General features: G+C 46.5%; 1 protein-coding gene across 2 annotated transcripts in view; it reads left to right on the forward strand.

Annotated features, from left to right (window-relative positions):
• The first annotated feature begins 2,642 nt into the window (after positions 1-2,642).
• UBXN2A (UBX domain protein 2A) overlaps positions 2,643-21,179 on the forward strand; it is a 215,705-nt gene continuing 197,168 nt past the window's right edge. For both annotated transcript variants that reach the window (XM_086926263.1, XM_086926262.1), the window contains exon 1: positions 2,643-2,708. The gene's annotated coding sequence lies outside the window, so the exon portion shown is untranslated. The remainder of the gene's footprint in view (positions 2,709-21,179) is intronic.

The following is a 21,179-nucleotide window of genomic DNA, read 5'->3' on the forward strand; positions in this document are numbered from 1 at the left end:
TCAGGTTATCTGGACAATGGTCTGACTGCTGGGCCTTGATCAGGGTGATTAAACAATGACCTGAAAGACCGGGCTTTGATGAAGGTGATTAAACAATGACCAGAAAGACTGAGCCTTGATCAAGCCGAGTGAACAATGATTTGTGTACCAAGCCTTGACCAGGTCACCATCTACAAACATCATCTGGATCTGGTGATCAACTACAAACACTGCCCTGATTGAACAATGAACTAACAGCCAAAAGACTGAGATGAAAAAGTATAAAAGGCGTGTAAGCTGCTGAGTAAAGCAGCAGACTCCTCTGTCTTGTTTTGGACGAGCTTGGGACTCTGTTCCATAGCCCGGGATATTTGAATAAATCTGGGTTCCTCCTGCAGACGAAGGCTCCTGTGTCTCCTTTTACTAGGTATGAAGGGTATGGAAGGCTTGGGCGGTACCCCCGCCGCAGAGACCCAATAAGTGGGTTAATCCGGTTCTTCAAGGCGGTACCTTAACACAGGGACACACTGCCTCATGAAAGCGAAGTTTAACACTGTCACCAATCTGGTAACTTGAGGGAAAACTGAGTGAGGCAAATCTTGGGGTTTCTAAATTTTGGAGTACAGGTTTGTTACAACACCAGAGGCTTGAGCTCATGCTAATGTAGTCACTTTCAGTGTTCACCCTGGTAAGGTATATGATTATTCCTCTAGGTGGGTAGTCACCAAACCCAAATAATCAATATATCTAGGGCCACTGGAATTATGCTGCAGTGGAGGGCTAAAATATGTGGCATTGTTGAGTATATTATGTGGCAAGAAAAGCCAAATTATGAGGTATATGTTTTTACAATATGACTTAATTATTTTGTGAATGTTAAACTTGTTAACACTGTTTGGTATTAGTTGCACCTTTTTAGTGCCAGTTTAACACCCAAATATAGTAGTGAGCAACAAAAAGGTGACCGGTCCAAATTTGCAAAGGGACTTCCACTGCGCTGCAACACATGTTTTTAGTAACTTTTGAACTGTTTGAGCTAGAAACAAAAAATGTTTTGTTCATATCTGCAGATGATGGATTGTGGCAAATTTATAACTATGCGAAAATCGATGTGGCCCCACAGTCACATAATTTCAGTGGCCCTGCCTACAGCCTGCGCATGGTGTAGGCTGCTTCTGTGTCACTCCTGGGTGGATTCTATAGATACCCACTTAATCATGCATAATGATTTCATGAAAAACACATTTTTTCTCACAAATGTCTGCCTACTATCACATGACTAGGAGCAGAGACAAAAAAAGATAAAAGCACCTTTCTGGTGACTTACATATAACAAAATACTTTCCAGTCAAGCCAGGCTGCAATTCAAGTTTCTTTCAACATAACAGTCTTCCCACGCTGTACCATGCTACCTGTCTGCTAATTTTCTTCAACGCCTTGTCTGGGCCTGGGTATGATGAACCATTATATGAACACAATTACAATTAGGGCTTCCGGTTTTATGGTATTTATTTTTTTAACATTTCCGTCTGTATTTATCCATATTTATTTTTGGGACCTTTTATCTGTATCTATCCATATTTATTTTGTGTTTGGTGTATAAATGAAGTTGTAAAACTGTAATTTCCATATTTATTTAACTGATAGACACACACTCAAACTTTGATGCCTGTCGTGATTTTGCTATTTAAGCTGCTAAATATTACGTAACAATACATTCACTAATTATTAACATTATACCACAAATGTATGTTGACATATTGCATTATTTATAGAAATTTTATCCTGTTTTTTAATTGTCCATGCTGTCCATCTGCTTAGCAATTGGGCTACAATTCATGAGACTGCACAGTGAGTCACTTAAAAGAATCACAATTTTCTGTATTTATCCACTTTTAAAAATAAATGCAGACAAAAACCACAATGTTTTCTGTCTGTATTTATCTGTGAAAACGGAAAACACGGAGCCTTAATTACAATACACTACGTACAATCTCCATTCCAGCCTTAAGCTCAATAGCACTTTCCATTCAGATATTATTTATACCAACGGAAAAGAGAACCTATTTAAGTCCAATAACCACAATAAACACATCTATCATAGCAGGTGGAGAGGATGTTGTTTACGACCATAGCTATAGACTTTGGAACTGGAGAAACATGACCCTCTGATTCTGAACAAATCACAAACCGCCGATGTTTAAAAAAATAATTTGACCTAGTGTAATTTAATTAGCGCTCCAATAACCTGGACCGATTTAGCACTATATGGACCTGCAACACCCCATCCCCCAATAAAATGGGGCCACCAATGTGTCTGTGCTGGTTTGTTGTAGCTCATAGGCCGATATCGATCTTTGTCGTTTGCGGATTGCTTTCTTCAATCAAATTAGAAAGTCAATTCCCGGCGCAGCGGCAGACTCAAGTGTCCCAAGCACGGGCGCAGTTTCTTGCAACGCTGTGACAGCGGTGTTCGGATGATTCGACCGTCCTAATTTAGGATGGGGCGGTCATTTCCGGGTGAGAAGGTGTTATTTTCCGGGGCGGCTGGCCCGTGTGGGCAGGCCACTTTTCTAACCAATTGCCTACATTTTAGACCGCGATACTGGTGCCCATAGGCTGTCACTCAGTAGAATGTAGCTTTTCCATTGGTTGTCAGAGCCTTCAATTTTAAAAATTTCGTTTTGGGGTTGAAACCGAGGCGGAGGTTGAGGTATCCACCGTTAGAGGTAAGTCTCAAGTTCGGGAACTATCTCCTCTTTTTTTAGGATTGTACAGCAGTCTGCTCTTTCTAATTCTGATTTGGATACGAACTGGTGCTCTGTGTTAAATGTTTGTTTCTTCTCATACCCTTGCTTTCTCCTATTCGTTCTATTGTATTGTAATGGTACTGTTATATCGCTTGCTACCCAACGAGTCTTAGTGGTGGATTAGTATAGTGAAGTTTGAGTTATTTGAGCGGTGGACATGAGTCTGTTAGATTGAAAACGAAAATGGGAGGATGGAAGAGGGACGAGTCTAGAAAGTGCTTATTGGGAGCGCATATTAGTAAGATGAGGTTTGGTCTTGAGTATAAGGAGCGATGGAGGAGGGACGCACATCTAGTAATGGATTAGGGAGATCATAGTAGTAAAATTAGATTTTGGATGAGTCAAAGAAGGGATAGGTGAGATAAGATTTTAGAAGGGTTGTTTAGGAGATCATAGTATTAAAATGAGGCAGGATGGATGAGGGAAGTAGATCTGATCCAGCTACATACCCTGTAAAACTCTGCAGAAGGCTGACCACACCAACATTTACTATACATGTCTGCAACACAATCCTTGCACAGGAACAGAAAAACCATGTCACAGGCATCTTATGTGTTGTTCCACTTATGTTATAAATTAATTGCATTTTCAGCTGCTTCCTTAGCCCCCTTCTTTCTGCTACTTTCTTCCTACACCAATTCAGTGTAGTTTCCTTCTGTGCACTCAATCTCCTCTTTACTCAATAAATTAAATTCTTTTTTTTTCAAATTCTATACACTTGTTTCCTTCTGCCACCATGCTTTATTTTCTATTGAGTCATTTCTTTAACCTTTTTTATTACTTTTTAGGCTGTAGTTTCTCTATTGTTATTTCTCAATATTTGTTGTATCCCAAATCTACTGCCAGTCTTAATAGCCTCTTTCTTATTTTCAACTTTGCCTCCCCAGTATACCATATGGTCCCCATCTACATGACAACCGTTTAGCCTCTGACGCCCTGTCCATGCAATCGTTTGACGACTTCATGTCGTGGCAGGTTTTCCAGTCTCTTCATTGACACCTCTGTTATCTTTTATCATCCGTGCGTTTCTTGCATCCTCTCTCTCTAGAACAGAAGCGTGTTGCAATATTTGGCTTTACATCTTTTGCATGCTACAGATGTAGGGAAAGGATTGTTATACGAACATGCATAACTGTGAAATGAAATGAACAATTAAAATTGTATGCCTTATATAACAAATCAACACTCATAAAATCATTCTAAGATCTAAAAAGTTGCCTCGGAACCTCTTTGTTACAGATAAGATCAGTAGACCTGACAGTGAAACACCTGTCCGTAGTAAATTTGCCTTCTCTTTTAGTTCAGTAGTGTTATGGGTAACAGTTACTTAATATACCTCTATCATTGGACAGTTCCAGACCATGGAAAAACTTCTTCATTATCTTCCTCACAGCTAGGGCGTATATTGTATGCTTAAGGGTACATCTTCCATATGCTTTGGGGGTTAGGTTCAGGGTGGACATGGCCTGATAGTTCAGGCTGGACTGTTCCTATTGGCGCTTGGTCCAAACTGAGGTGTCCTGGTGTGCAAAATAACAATGGCTTGGGATGCAGAGCAAGTAATTTCTAGTGACTGCGATTAATGCAAGCATTCTATCCATAACCTTTCTGTATACTTCAGTGGGATGCCCTAAGTGTGATGGGTATGCCTAGACATGGGTCCTGTGCTCAGTGTGCCACTAGAACCAAGTTGCACGCCACTGATGAGCCCCAATGAAGGCAAAACTGGTCTGAGTTTGCTTGTGTTCTTATTCAGGGAGGATATGGGCTGGCGTGACTGTTATTGTTGGAGCAGAGTCAAGACTGATTTCCACATAGCTTGATCCAAATTGAGTTGGGATGGTGTGCAAAATAGCAAAGGACCGGGATGCGGCCCCATGTAAAAACCAGAGGTAGAGATTAATAAAAACATTTCTAGCTATCGCGACAAAGAATTTAAAATTCTATTAAGGACACGGAGGCGAGGATTATGCTTCTCTTTGCTTTACTGCAAAAACACAGCAGCCAATAAACAAACTTTAAACATAGCATACCCCCGGAAGTACAACCCCCTCCATGGTATGCACCAACCGCCATCAGTCTAATACTGTATATTAGTCTGTAAAGAGCTTATCACTTCCTCTTTCTTTGCAACAAACTTGTAACACAGTCCACAACTTGACTGCCGAACATGGTACCTCCGATTCCTTTATCGACGAGAGTCCAAACTTGAACACGACATTTCCTCCTCCGAAGCCGAGCTGATGTCACCTTCGCCTTATGCCGGCTTGTTCTGTTGTTCTGAAACGAGAATAGATGTCGTAATATACCATTCGGCAGAGGTATGTAAACAACACAAAGGGCGGGATGAAACCCTGTAAAAAAACATAAAGTCAACCTCATTATTCACAAAATGATCAAAGTCAACAACACAGTGCAAAACACAGTTTCATGGGTGGGATAACCGCCTCCGTGTCCTTAATAGAATTCAAAATTCTTTGTTGCGATAGCTAGAATGTTTTTTATTCTATGGCCGTCCACGGAGGCTCAGATTATGCTAGTTTAAAGTTGACCACCACATTAGTAGCAACATCTACAATCTGTTTGTGATAAAACTTTTTGAATGTATAATCAGAAGACCAATCCGCCGCAGTCATAATATCCTGTAAGCGGGATCCTGTAGCCAGAGCCTTAGAGGTCATTGCCCCCTCACTGAATGAGCGCCAAAGGCCGAAGTATCAATACCTGCCAGCTGCAACAACCAGGAGACCCACCTGGCCAGAGTCGCGGCAGAGACTGGGCGGAAAGGTTTCTGTAAAGAAATCAACAACTGTCCTGCTACATCCGTCCTAAACTCTCGAGTGCAATCTTCATAACACTTCAGACATTGAACAACACATAGTTTACTGTGATGTGGAAAAGCAGGGTAGGAAATACATTTAGAATTAGTCTTAGTACGTTTGGCAATAGTAAACAACACCCCTGAAGGAGTGAAAACTCTACCTGCTAAGTCCAGAGCACGAACATCAGAGACCCGTCTACATGAAATTAAACATAACAAAAGAGTACGGGGATTGACCAATCTGATTCCACGCACCACTTTACAGACCAGTGGATGCTCTCCCACTGGTTTGCCGTCTACATGAGGATGACCCGCTGAAATTGCTGATCTGAAATTGTTGATCGTGCTATACGCTAAACCTGTACTTGCCATCTCTGATAAGAAATTAGCAATCATATGGATACCGGATCCCAAGGGATCCCCTTGCCATGCAGTACACCAACCAACCCATTTGCGCCAAGCAGACTCATATCGCTTATGTTTAGAAAGCGCCCAGGACTGGGACAAAAAGAACAAAGGGTTCTCCGAAACTCCCAGCATTTGCCAGCGTCTCCAGAAAGTTTCCACGCCATGAGGGACAGCAGACCCTGAAGGACCAGTGGATGAGGTTGACCCACCGGGTCGGTTAGAATCTCGGGAAACTACTGTAGTCGCACTGGGAAGGCACATGACAGGGCCAGCGCCGCTGGGAACCACGCCTTTGCTCTCGAGAAGGGGGACACCAGAATCACCTCCGCACTCGGTCTGTGGAACTGCGTCAGGGTTCTCTGAATCATGGCAAACGGGGGAAACGCATAAAGCATACAAGTCGTCCATGATTGAAGAAAGGCGTCGGAGTTGTCCGCTAAAGGGTCCGGCCGCCAACTGTAAAACTAGGGCAGTTGTGCATTGAGCCTGGAGGCAAAAAGATCCACTGTACAAGGGCCCCACTTGGCATTGAGCTGATGGAAAACCCTGGGTTTGGTGAAACACCAAGGGTCGGACGAAAGTCCGAATGGCAGAGCGGCGTATTCGTACCAAACTCCTCCCCACTGAAATTGCAGAAACCGCCTGTGGGGTGGAAAAATAGGAACTGCCAAGTATGTGTCTTTTAGATCGAGATGCACCATCCAATCCCCCTCTAGGAGCAGATCTCAGAGTAAGTGTATTCCCTCCAACTTGAAGTGGCGATACACTACCCAAGAATTGAACTCTTTTAGATTCAACACCAGACGATAACCCTGATCTTTCTTGGGCACAAGAAACACAGTGCTGGTGAAGCCGTGGGCATGCGGTGTAGTTTGCACGATAGCCCCTTTCTGCATCAGAGATGCGACTTCGTCGTCTATGAAAGACCTCTCTACATGGGTAAAATGAAGTGGGTGTGGCATGTGAGACTGTCTGGGAGTGTTGTAAAAATCTATCTGAAAACCTTGAACCGTCTGTAATATCCAAGGGTCGGTTGTCGGGGATCTCCACCTGTGGAGAAACCCAGTAATCCGACCCCCCACTTTTACCATCCCCTTGAAGTAAATTTACCTGAATAAGAGGCGTCTCTGTCATTGTTGTGACATCTGTAACCTCCTTTCTGGCCTCTACTCCCACGATTCCTGGTGGGGTAAATGTTGGAGCGGTGGGAGCCCCCACGTCCGCGTTGCTCCGAGCCTCTTGAGGTCTGAGTAAATCACGGCCGGGCGCCCGACCCCTAGAGCGACGACCCTGGTAAAAAGGCCAGCATTGAAGACTTTCTTAATGTTACTCTGTACCTTGTCAAGAGCTGAGAAGGTGGAGACGTACTTCACAAAATCCTTCACAAACTTATCTCCGACGAGCAAGCCATTCGCCATGATGCCCGCCTCTGTAGAGGCCATGTCTGCCAGTTGAGGGTCGATACGCATAAGAAACGAACACCTCCGTTCCGTAGACACGGCACAGTTGGTGTTACCTAGAAAACAGAGAACCCTCTGCGCCCATTCCAAGATCTGTCGTATCCAGTGGTGTGTTGGACTCTTTGGCCTGCACCCCCGTGTCCAATATTTTCGTGAGGGGCCCACACACGTCGAGGAGTTTATCCTGACAGCCCCTCCATGCCCTGTCCAATCCTTTCTTTGGGTCTATAGAGAATTTGTTTGAGAAACGTGGCCATATTAGGGTCCAACTCCGGGGTTTCTGTCACCTTGCCCAGTAGGGCCGACCTGGGGCATTCAGATCTCAGCACTGAGTGCACCTCTCACTCAAAGCCTTGCCTTATATTACCCTGGACATAGTGTGCCGCCTCTACACATGGCACCCACTCGGTGGATCTAGGATGAACAATGTTATTGGGATTGAAGAGTAAGTTCTTGCTGGGAGGAAGGGAAGTTTCGGGTTGCGACTTGTGCTTCTTCTTCGGTGCCTTTCTCGGTGCCTCCGACTGGTCGGAGTCGGAAGTGTCTGGGAGCGAGGAGGAAGGGTCATCGTCGTTCCCTTGATACTACAAGGATGCAATAGACGATGGATGAGAGCTCCCATAGCCCCCATGGTCATTAAGTACAGACGCCGCCATCCTGGCGAGCACTTCAGAGGATTGATGATGTAATGGTCCGCCATGGTAAGACTTAAATTTATGCTTGTTGCGCGTAATACCTCCTGAGGCAAAAAGCCGGGAGACTTGCATTTTAAAATTGTTTTTACTGTTTTTTTTTTTTAACTCACTTGTTGCCAAGGACGTGTAATTTGGTATCTTCCTGGGTGAAGGACGCTCTTGTTACCGCGCTCCCCCCCTCATCTTGCTCACTCTCCCTACAGCCGAGTTAGGTGCTGTGTTGGGTAGAGCTAGCTTTGGTCGCCATCTTAGGGGTAGCCCGGGATCGCCGCTCCAGCCGTTCGGCCACTCCCACCCCCAACCTGCATATGAGTGAAGCACCCTCCCGACTGCGCAGCGGGCGCGCCGGTGGCGCGACAAAGGCGCGCCAAAGGCAAGCCCGTCTGCGCCCGTCCGTGGCCGGACGGGGCGTGGGGCCAGAACCCCTGTTCAGTGCGAGAACGGTGGGGTGGGTAGATTTAAATTTCAATACACTAGAGAACAACTACTCTTCCTTTGCCAAAAGATTAAAGGGAGATGTTGGCATAATCTGCAGGCGGATACACTACCTTTATGCTGTGTGGATTGTACCTTCGACTCCCGGACCTTAATAGGCATGGAACAGGAGGTAGATAAAGCTAGGATGATGCTGCTTAATTGCCGCTCCATGAAGAAACACAAGCTAGAAATCCACGAGCTTTTAATGGACCACAAGATTGATGTACTCTTTTTAACAGAAACATGGCTGGACGGAAAGTCATCGCCAGAAATCCTTGAGGCTATTCCTTCAGGATACTGTCTACTTAGAGTTGACAGGGGGCGCCAGAGAGGATGAGGATTGGCGCTGATTCATAAAAGTGAGCTGATATGCACTCTAGATCAAGTCAAATTGTTGAATAGTGAGGCAGGATTTTTCACGTTAAATATTTCCCCTGTAAATATTATTAATGGCTTTCTGATCTATCGCCCCCCTGGGCGGAACTGCGCAGTTCTGTGACAACTTGGCAGAACTGGCCACACAGCCGGCACTCCGCTACAAGAAGCTCCTCATCTTGGGGGACTTAAATCTTCACTTTGAGGATGCTGATTTTAGGGAGGCACAGGCAGTTGTGGAAACACGGAAATTCCTGATGCTGAAATTGCAGTCACTTGCACCCACACATCAACTGGGTCATCTCCTTGATCCTATTTTTGCAAACTGGGAAGGAACAAAGGTCGCCTCCCCGATTAGAATCCCCTGGTCGGATCATCATCTGATTCGATTTGAGGTGGAAGGGAGCCTTCGGAAATTAGAGGGAGAAAAGCCTATGTCACAAAAGCGAAGGGATTGGAAAAAATTCAGTCAGGAAGCATATAGGCTTACCCTGTTGAACAAGCCGCCCACTCGGAGTGACACCTTGTAGGAGGCGTGGTAAGGGTATGAAGAATGGATGTCGAATGCCTTAGATACAGTGGCGTTTTTTGAAAAGACTAGAACACACCGGGTTCTGTGTACTAATTGCTTCTGAGTATATTAGACATGAAAGTAATGATTCATTTTCCACCCAAAAAGGTCTTATTTGATGTTATTTATTTTTTACGAATCTTTGATATTCTTTTCTATTTACGTATCTCTTTTTCTATCTCCTTATTTTATCTTTTTTATCTCTTTTAGTTATTTTGTTTACAAAAAGACATTTACATATACAAAAACATTGAAGTAGTTTCACATAAAATCCGAATTATATAAAAAACATCATTCCTGTTTGAAATTTCATATAAACGCAGAGTTAATTCCTTCTACGCGTTTCGGCGGTCGCCTTCGTCAGGAATTCTGCTTTGATCTTTAATGTCATGCCCGTGGCTAAAATGATGAGAAAAATGATACTTTAGCATCTTTCTTCTTTACAATTATATTTTCATAATCATGTCTGACATTTTACTTCATTCTGTTGTATATCTTGAAAAAATTCTAAATTCATCTTTTACTATTTACGCAAGTCCCTAAGTGATCAGTAAGCCTGCAATTGGCTAGGTGCTGTCATATCCACAAACTTATACGGTATTGTGTGCAAAGTTATCATGTTCAATTTGATCATTTTTGTTGGATTTCTCTGTACTGTTACATAAAACATACATTTCTGTCTCTTTTGCATTTGAGATTAATTCAACATATAGATTTTAGCCTGTTGCTTGCAGATGGGAGCTTATCAGTATGGAATACTGTTTATCTGGTGTCTAAGGAGCCCCTGGAATACTCCAACTTGAGAAAAAAAAGGGGGGGGATTGTTACCTATGTACATAATTGCTTTAGATACAGTGGCGCCCTGGACAAATAAGCCCCTGGTTAAGAGGACTAAAACGGCCTCGTGGTTTAGCAAAGAGATTATGGAGAATAAAGCTAAATGTAAAATTTTAGAACGCAACTGGCGAAAAAATTACAACTAAGAGTGTAAACTGCACTATAAGATTAAATTGAAAAAATATCACAAACTAGTTAGAGCGGCAAAGGGAGCATTCCTTAAAGAAAGAATAGAAATGGCCGACAATCCAACTAAAGAACTATTTGCCATATATAAAGAACTTGCTGTCCCCACAAGATTAATGGCGCAAGACATCTGCTCTAATGAACTGTGTGAGTCAATAGCGGACCATTTTGTTGACAAAGTGGAAAACATCTACACCTCCTTCATGGATGGGACGGATGTGTTGCAAAACCATGCCGAAAAGGGTAAGAGCCTGGCCATTAACTCTCATCTGAAGTGTTTTAAAGTACCGGATAGGCAGGCTATGTTGAGCATAGCTAACAGTATTCAGTCAGAGTCCCCTAGTGATGCAACTCCACCCAACTGTTTTAAGGGTGTCCTTGAGGACATAATAGATCACATCAGTCACATGTCAACCCTATATTTTCGGGAGTGCCATGTGCTAGATGTATGGAAAAGGGCTCAGGTAATTCCTCTGGAGAAAAAGTCCAATTTGCACATCTCACAATTACAGAACCTGCGTCCCATCTCTCTTCTCCCATTTTGTATGAACGTGGTGGAGAAAATAGTTAATGCACAGCTTATGGAATATCTTGAAGAGGGGCACCTCTTACACCCCACTCAGTCTGGGTTTAGAGCTAGTCATTCCACTGAATCAGCTGTCGTTTTCTCCACGGAACTTTTGAGACAGAAAGTGGATGAGAGGCAGACCGCAGCATTGGTACTATTAGATCTAAGTGCGGCATTTGACACCGTATCGCACACCTTGCTGCTGTCTCGCCTCTCAGAAATGGGAGTGGAAGGTTAGGATCGGCCCTCGAATGGATAAGATCTTTTCCCGAGAATAGAAGTTTTCAAGTGCACTGTCCCCCTTTCAAATCCTCCCCCCCCGGGGGTTGAGGCATGGGGTCCCACAGGGCTCAAACCTGAGCCCGACATTATTTAATCTTTATATGGAACCCCTTGCTCATATTGTGGAATCATTTAGAGTAGACATCGTCACATATGCCGATGATACTCAATTCATGATTACACTTACCCAGGGACAGAATGAAGCTGCAATTAATTTTTCGACCTGCCTCACGGCAGTAGCAAGCTGGATGAATGAGAACTGTCTGTGTCTAAATGGTGAAAAGACTGAGATGTTGATAATCGGAAAAACTCCATCCATTTGGTCGATTGCGTGGTGGCTGTCTGAACTAGGACCGACACCTTCTCCTTCGGAGACTGTGAAGAACTTAGGTGTCCTATTGGACTCTAGTCTATCCTTTAAACAACATGTTGGTAAAGTGATAGGAAGATGCTATGGTATCCTTAAAACACTACGCACAGTGTTAGATCTTTTGCCTATTAGTGCCAGGAAAACTCTAATTCATGCTTTAGTCACGCCCCATCTTGACTATGGCAATTCCCTGCTCATAGGCTTAAGTAAGAAAGGGCTTCATCAGCTGCAGCATGTTCAAAATGCTGCTGCACGCCTGGTGCTGAACCTGCCTCGTAGAGCATCAGGAAAACAGGCCCTGTCAACACTTCACTAGCTCTCCATTAAGGAACGCATTAGGTTCAAAGTGTTGTGCATCGCATTGCCCAAGGGAAAGGCCCAGCGTATTTACAAAAGCTTCTAACCATTCATTGTCCCAGACGCAATCTGAGATCACTGGGAACTATGCTGTTCATGGTACCTCGCATCCGAAAGGCTAGAATGGGAGGCAGCTCATTCAGGTACTTAGCGGGTAAATACTGGAATGAGCTTCCCATTGAACTCCATATTGAACCAACAGAAGTAAGATTTTGCCTTAAACTTAAAACCTACCTTTTTCCACATACTTAATCTTCAGCTAGAATTTGCCATGTCTCTTGGCCTAGTGTTAACAGCTACTTAGGGGGTTGACCGCAATCATAGCGTTGGGACACACTGTGCTGAGTGTAACCAGGCGCTTTAGAAATGGTTTTATTATTATTATTTTACCATGGTTTTGTAGGGGTTGCGTAAACGGTTTTAAGGCAGTAATTAGTGCTTTATTCACTAAACCCTGGATGTGGGAATCGAGGGCTTCCACCAATTGTTCCTTCGGTTGGTGCTCGTAGGGCACCTCATCATACTCCACATCATCCGCATACTCTGCCCACTGGTCTGCCTCCTCGGCGTAGTACGCCATCTGTGTAATCTAGGAGGGTGGAGGAAAGTTCAGGGGGGGAACACCCCCGGGGTGACACTGACCGGCAGTAGCTCAACTACACACTTTAAACAGCTTATTAATCTGCCTCAGTGCTAATAATCATAATTGTGGAGGGAGCCACCCCTATTTCCCCTAAGGCTGGGCCCTAATACGCTTTTGCGTACCGTCTGGCGTTCCAAAGGACTGAGGGTTGAGGCAAAAGCAGCCTGCGAGGCGCGAAAACACGATCGATAATGAAAGAACTGATACGTGAGTTTGCGCATGCGTGGACCGCAAGGCAACAGAAAGCGAACTGCCCCCTCAAGCGCACAGCGCGACTGTCCTGCTCCCGCTCAACGAGCGATTGTTGCCCTCAAGCGCCGGAGCGCCCACCAAACAAAGCCCAAAGCACAAAAGTTAAAATAAAACAAACGCGTGACACACGCCCGAAAGCCTCAAAGCACAGGAGCGCTTAACCATTAACGAGCACATTTAAATAAATAACCATTGCACGCCGCCAAGCGAAAATGAGCAATTGGCTGGTGCTACTTGACCACAACTCTCAGCAACCCCATTGTAGCCAGAATCGTAGGTAGGCTTCTGTGTCACATGTCTCACTATCAATCATGTCTTAACATTTGCTTTCGCCTCTTGTATTTTTACATTTCTCTTACATGCAATTTTTTTATGTGTCATGCATAAGTGTTCATCTTACGACATACCGTGGTAAAATGTACACCTGCATTGACACACAAAATATATTTGTGGGTGGTGGTTGTGGGTGTTGTACTTGTGATGACTGTGGGTGTACATAAAATAGTGTGTGTATGTTGTTGGTGTGCAATGCTATAGGTCACATAAATGGCATTGTACATTACCTACATATACATATTGACAGATTCACAACATATATGTGTATTGAGATAATGATAAGTAGTACTTACCAGTTTCCACACCACCACGGCCTCACTATGTCAGGACTCCGCCACCAGGACACCATAGGCACAATGGAAACATCTGAATCGGCTCAGCGACAGAGTATTGTTAGCCAGCTGTAAAGACTTCTGCCCTGTGGGATCCAGTCTATTGATGCCAGATCTAAATACGGTTGGCGGACTGCCGTCAGCTTGCCATAGTACTTGAAACCACCACAGCGGCGAAACAATGGTAGTCCAGACAATATCTAAATCAGGCCCTATATCTCTGTATTATTGGAAACTGCTGCCAACTGCATTAGAAGCTTTATCAAGGCCTAGAGGTATCTCTAAATTGGCACCATACACTACTTATAGTCCAACAGTGATTTATTCCAAATTAACACGGAGCATGTGCCTCATTGGTTATGGTAAAAATAATCCCTATGACAATAAGGACTGCAGGATTTGATTAAATTCAAACTATCCATCTGCTGGAGAAAAAATGATAAGCTGAATTCATGCAAAGAGTACATCTTTAATAAAGGTGACCATTCTGAAATGGTGCAAATTGGAATCCTGCAGCATGATGTAAAATCTCTTCGGCACCTAAGAGCAAGATTAAGGAACTTTTGCTTTGGAAGCCTAAACATACTGTAGCTCTTGCATAGAACAGCAAAGGAACTCTAGACAGTGTAATGACAGAAGCGTAGAAACACCAGCATGTGCTTCTATACTGAGAGAAAACAACAATTGTTCAATTCCCTTAAGGAATCCCTCCTTATATAGTGTCACCAGATTTATCATGGATACTGAAGCAGATGGGAAAATACCAATTGTCCTGTCTTGCTTATTAGTCCAAAACTTGTGAATTTAATGTGTGTAGTCGAGATGCTACTCTTCAGAGCATGGACAGAATCTTTCGGAGGTATTTCTTCAACAACTGTGTCCTAAAATCTGGTCACATTAGCCTTGTGTTTTTTCTCAACATTTACACTGTTTTTAAGGTATCTTGTAAAGATGCATTTAATGGGTACGTTGTCAAGAAATTCACCGACTCTTTATTTCTTGCTAGAGTTCTGGTGGTTACTAAATCCTAGGAAACCTTATTGGCTTGCTGTAGCAGGGACGGTCTGCTACCCCTGCTGGCTCAGGAACCCGTACCCCCTTCAGGGGATTTGCCTCAAAACCCACCCCTCTTCTCTTTTCAGAGGAACAACTGGTCTGGCTCGAGTCCAGTGGATCATCAGTAGGAGGACGAGAAAGCTGGCCCCTTTAACTGGGCTGATCCTGAGGCGTGGGCAGATACGTGGGCGGAGCCAGGAACAGCGTCAAAGGCCTGCACTGACGAGGACCAGGTGTGCTTGTTCACCGGAGGAGGAGGAGGCGGTAGGAGCGAGGAGGTGTTTGCGAAGTCGAGAGGCGAATCCACGAGAGAAGGAGAAGAGGAGACGTCCCGTTTACCATTGCTCGGGACGAGGAAGGAGAGAGAGGACCCGTTGGCGGCGCGGGAGCCAGGAGGCCACTACGAGTCGCCCAGCTTCACGACAGAAGGTGTGTGGCTCACCAAGGTACGGGGGCGGTTAGCGGGCTGGGTAGGGAGCAAGGAAGGGTCCGCGACCTGACCTGGTGTTTCCTTTTATTTCCTGCATTTCCCTGTTGGTTCCCTTCCTGCACTAGAACCCCCCCCCCTTGTTCACTCGGCCGGGGGTTTTGACAACGCTGCACTGGTGCACTGGTGCATCCTCACACCTTTTCCCCCATCACCTGTCTATTCTGACAAAACGACTGATACGCACCTATTTGTCCTTTTTCCCTGCAGTCGCTGAGGCTGTTCCTTGCCACAACGGAGCCTGACACGTCGGACCACCGGAAGAGTCCCGGCAGACTGTGACGAGATACCGGAAGCGAGAGGGGGAATCTGGCTGGGCACAGCCGTTCACCAAGAAAACCAACCACAACGAGAAAAACGTGTACAGACTATTTGTGTGCCAAATTAAAACCCACCCCAACCAAGACACATCTCCTGCCTTTTTCTGCCGCCCCCGCTACAGTGGTGGAGAATGCAGGCAAATCTACGTCTGCTTAAAGATGGAGGAGATCGTAAACCAGCTGATTAAGGGGCAGGAACGCCTGGAGTGGGTGACGGAACAACAGATACAGTCTGCGCAGGCTGATCGGGAAATAATGAAGGAAGCTATGAACTCCCGCGCTGTGGACCCCGCCCCCAGGAGTTGGCCCGACGCAGCAACCAGAGGAAGCGGCGAAGAACGGGGACTCCCGCATGGAACAGCAGGGGTCTCTCTCCAGAAATACCAGCCGGGCGAGGATCCAGATTCCTTCATGCTAAACTTTGAGAGGGCCGCCTGGGCATGTGGATGGCCCACAGCTAAATGGCCTTTTTTTCTGGCCCCCCTGTTTGTTGGGGAGGACCAAGCAGCCTATCAAGTGGCCAACCCCACAGGAGACACCCCCTATGTCGAGGTCAAGCGTATAATCCTAGACCATTTGGGCCTAGACGCCGAGGCCTACCGACTTCATTTCAGGAAGGAAAAAGGGGCTCCCGGGGAGAGTCCTAAAACGTTATTTGTCCGGTTAAAGATGGCTGCAGACAAGTGGCTCACCCCCAGTGTGAGCACTAAGGAAGAGATTATGGATCGCATATATCTCGAACAATACCTTGAGGCTTTGCCCTATGCCACCCAATGATGGCTTTGCCAGCATCATAATTTGACTATTGGACAAGCAATAGAAATGGCTGCCACATTCTCGAGGGCCCAGCCCAAGGCCCCCACATGGGAACTCGAAAAAAACCCCGTCAGAACCAGAGGATGGAGAAAAGACCCCCTCCCGTATCATCGAACCTCCCTGGAGACCTGAACGTCCCTGGAGACCTGACCCACCCACCTCAAGCGGCCCCCAGTGTTTTGAATGTGGCAACTGGGAGTATATTGCTAGGCTGTGCCCTCGCCGGAAGACCCCTGAAGAACCTATGGAGGTGGATACCTCCCAAAGGCGGTCCTCTACTCAGCCGTGTTGGGGAACACATTCAGAGTAAGTGTAAGGGTTAACGGGACCCCCATACAGTCATTGCTAGACTCAGGGTGCAGGCAATCGGTGATTCAGTCCCAACACGTCGACCGGGCCCAATACCTCCCCCAGGAAAGGGTCAGTTTAAGGTGTGTACATGGGGACGTTAAAGAGTACCCGTTAGCAAATGGTCCCATAATACCCCGCCAAGGTAAGCCTCAGACAGTCAAGGTTGGGGTGCTCTCCTCTCTCCCAGAAGACCTGATAATAGGGACTGACAACCCCTCCTTTTTGCATATCTTCCACAAGAGTATAGAGGGCCAGCCCCAGGGGTCCCCTGAACGACCAGATCCCCAGAGAAACCCCATACCAGCCTTGGTTTCCCCAGAGCCCTGGATACTGGATCGCAGCTTTCGCTTTGCCCAGATAAACGACCCCACGTTGTTTAATGCTTGGGAGAGTGCCCATAGGGATCAGGACCAGGACCCCGTTAAGTACCCCCGGTTCTATATTAAAAACAAGTTGTTGTACAGACAAGGACAAATTAATGATCCCGAACAACTCTTAGTACCGATGCCTTTTCGGGAACAAGTACTCTTCTTTTCCCACGCCCACCTGGTAGCTGGCCACACCGGTGCGGAGAAGACCACACAGACCTTACTTCGTCATTTCTATTGGCCCGGGATCTACAAAGACACGATGACCTATTGCCAAGAATGCGATATATGTTAGAAGAAAAAAATGACCAAACCTCAGGCTGTTCCTTTGCAATCACTACCCATAATAGGACCCCCTTCGAGAGAGTGGGGATGGATCTCATCGGACCATTGCCGAAGACACGTAAAGGATATCAACATGTACTAGTCATAGTCGACTACGCGAATAGATTCCCTGAGGCCTTCCCCCTGACTACCACCTCATAGAAACAGGTCGCAGATAAAATGTTGGAGTTATTCTCACGTGTGGGGTTTCCCAAAGAGATCCTGACGGATCAAGGGACCCCTTTCGTCTCCCGTTTGATGAAGGAAGTGTGCCAGAACCTGAACATCCAACAAATAAGAACGTCAGTGTACCACCCTCAAACCGACGGACTGGTGGAACGTTACAACAGAACCCTGAAAGCCACACTAAGGAAGATGTTGGAAGTAAGCGGCTCAGAGTGGGACCAGTTACTACCGTTGGCATTATACGTAATCCGGGGCCAAACCCAAAGTAGTCTCGGATTTTCTTCCTTTGAGCTGCTTTATGGCAGACAGCCACGATCGTTACTGGAGATGACCCGGGAAGCATGGGAACAGGAGATTCCGGACGAAACAATGAGAACCCTCGAGTATGTGCAAAGCTTGAAGGCAAAGATTGGAAAGTCAAGAGACATTGCCTACACGAATCTGGAGAAGTGCCAGGCCCGACAGAAGGCCGTATATGACAAGGGCAAGAAGTGGAGACGATTAAACATAAACAATTGGACTCTGGTATTACTCCCCTCCTCCATGCAGAAGTTCAAGGCAGAATGGATGGGCCCATACCAGGTCATAGCTACGGTTGGAAACACCAGCTACAAACTGCAGTTGAGCCCCAGAAAGACACAGGTCTACCATATAAACCTGCTGAAGAAATGGCTCGGGCCCCTCTGCAAGGAGTACACTTGGCATCAGAGCTCCCTGGAGCAAACCCGCTGTCCACGGTCCAGCAGCTAGTAATCAATGAAGACCTGGGAAAAGAGGAGACCAACGACCTACAAAAGACCCTACAGAAACATGCACCCCTGTTTTCTGACCAACCTGGAAAAACCACCCTGGCGGAACATCATATAGAAACATCCCCTGGGAAGATCATCAAAATACGGCCCTATTGTATCCCCGAATCCCGGAGACAGGACATCCGAAAGGAGGTGCTGGACATGCTGAAGTTGGGGGTGATCCGTCTGTCCCGAAGTAATTGGTCCAGCCCTATCGTCATGATACCCAAACCTGATGGGTCCAGGAGGTTTTGTATGGATTTTAGAGCATTAAACGAAATATCCACATTTGACGCTTATCCCATACCAAGGATTGACTAACTTATTGAGAAACTGAGAGAGGCAAAGTATATATCCACCCTAGACCTGACCAAGGGCTATTGGCAGGTGCCCCTTCGAGAGGAGGACCGGAAAAAAACGCCTTTTCCTCGGCTGATGGGCACTTCGAGTTTACAGTCCTCCCCTTCGGCCTCCACGGGACCCCGGCCACCTTTCAGAGATTGATGAATACGGTGCTGCAAGACATGAACGAGTACACTTCGGCGTATCTAGATGATATTGTAATCTTCAGCCCAGATTGGAACACTCACATGAACCACCTGCACCAGGTATTCCTCGCACTGGAAAGAGCCAGCCTGAAGGTCAACGCGAAGAAGTCCCGACTGGCCTTTCAGAAGGTCAAATATCTGGGGTATGTACTAGGCCACAGGCTTATCGAACCCCAGATAGAAAAGGTCAGGGCTATAGCAGACACCCCCTTACCCAGCAACAAACGTGAGATGAGGGTTTTTTTGTGGCTAATCAGATACTACCGCAGGTTTATCCCCAGTTTGCCCAGCTAGCGCCCCTCCCCCGCCCCCCTCCCCCTCACAGACACCTTGAAGCAGCAGGTGAAAGCATCGGTTTTGACCACCCCTACCAGAGAAATGCAAGACGCTTTCCACACATTGAAACGTATGATTACGTCCACTCCTGTTTTGTCCTCCCCTGATTTCTCCCGTCCCTTTTCCCTGCACACAGACGCCTCTGATTATGGGATTGGGGCGGTGTTGTCTCGGAGGATGGGCACGATCACCCCATATTGTACATTAGCCGTAAGTTATTCCCTAGAGAACTCAAGTACCCTACGATAGAGAAGGAGTGTCTGGCTATAAAGTGGGCGGTGGAGAAATTGGCCTATTATCTTGAGGGTTGCCCGTTTGCCCTTTACACCGACCATGCCCCTCTGCTATGGATGGCCCGGTCCAAGTCTAACAACGCAAGGGTCATGAGGTGGTTGTTGACTTTGCAGCCCTACACTTTCCCCGTCCACCATCGGAAGGGCTTGGAGAACACTGGGGCTGATTATCTGTCCCGTCATCCACTCCCCGAACGGAAGTGTCCAGGGGGGCAGGTGTGTAGCAGGGACGGTCCGCTACCCCTGCTGGCTCAGGAACCCGTACCCCCTTCAGGGGATTTACCTCAAAACCCACCCCTCTTCTCTTTTCCGAGGAACGACTGGTCTGGCTCGAGTCCAGTGGATCAGCAGGAGGAGGACGAGGAAGCTGGCCCCTTTAACTGGGCTGATCCTGAGGCGTGGGGGGATACGTGGGCGGAGCCAGGAACAGCATCAAATGCCGGCACTGACAAGGACCAGGTGTGCTTGTTCACCGGAGGAGGAGGCAGTAGGAGCGAGGAGGTGTTTGCGAAGTCGAGAGGAGAATCCACGAGAGAAGGAGAAGAGGAGACGTCCCGTTTACCATCGCCCAGGATGAGGAAGGAGAGAGAGAGGACCCGTAGGCGGCGCGGGAGCCAGGAGGCCACTACGAGTCGTCCAGCCGCACGCCAGGAGGTGTGTGGCTCACCAAGGTACGGGGGCGGTTAGCGAGCTGGGTAGGGAGCAAGGGAGGGTCCGTGACCTGACCTGGTGTTTCCTTTTCTTTCCCGAATTTCCCCATTGGTTCCCTTCCTGCACTAGAACACCCCCCCGCTTATTCACTCGGCCGGGGGTTTTGACAACGCTGCACTGGTGCATCCTCACTCCTTTTCCCCTATCACCTGTCTATTCTGACAAAACGACTGATACGCACCTATTAGTCCTTTTTCCCTGCACTCGCTGAGGCTGTTCCTCGCCACAACGGATCCTGACACGTCGGACCACCGGAGGAGTCCCGGCAGACTGCGACGAGATACCGGAAGCGAGAGGGGGAATCGGGCTGGGCGCAGCCATTCACCAAGAAGACCAACCACAACGAGAAAAACGTGTACAGACCATTTGTTTGCCAAATTAAAACCCACCCCAACCAAGACACATCTCCTGCCTTTTTCTGGCGCCCCCGCTACACTTGCACTACAATGGTAGAGAACTGTTGTTTTCTTTGTACTTCTACCAGCAGTACCGGAGCATGTGACCAACTACGGAATGCCCTGTCCAAATTTCTGGCCCTAATATGTGACATCAGCCAGGTTACCTCACCTACTGATGACTCCAGTGAGTTGACCTATATTGGTTCCCTCTTGTGCCATTCCTGCTCTCACTGATCCCAGCAATTCTACATGACTGAAAAACACATTTTTACACAAAATGGTTTCTGAAAAGAAATAACTGAATATTTAATTTCTTTAAAAACAGTAATGCATGGTTAATGTTGAAAATGTATTTATAACTGTCACACCTTCGCTGACAGTATCACTCTTTAGATGTGCTGCTACAAAACTATTTTGTATGGCTTGTAAATACAA

This window comes from Lissotriton vulgaris, chromosome 6 (assembly GCF_964263255.1).
Source record: "Lissotriton vulgaris chromosome 6, aLisVul1.2, whole genome shotgun sequence".
NCBI classification, from domain to species: Eukaryota; Metazoa; Chordata; class Amphibia; order Caudata; family Salamandridae; genus Lissotriton; species Lissotriton vulgaris.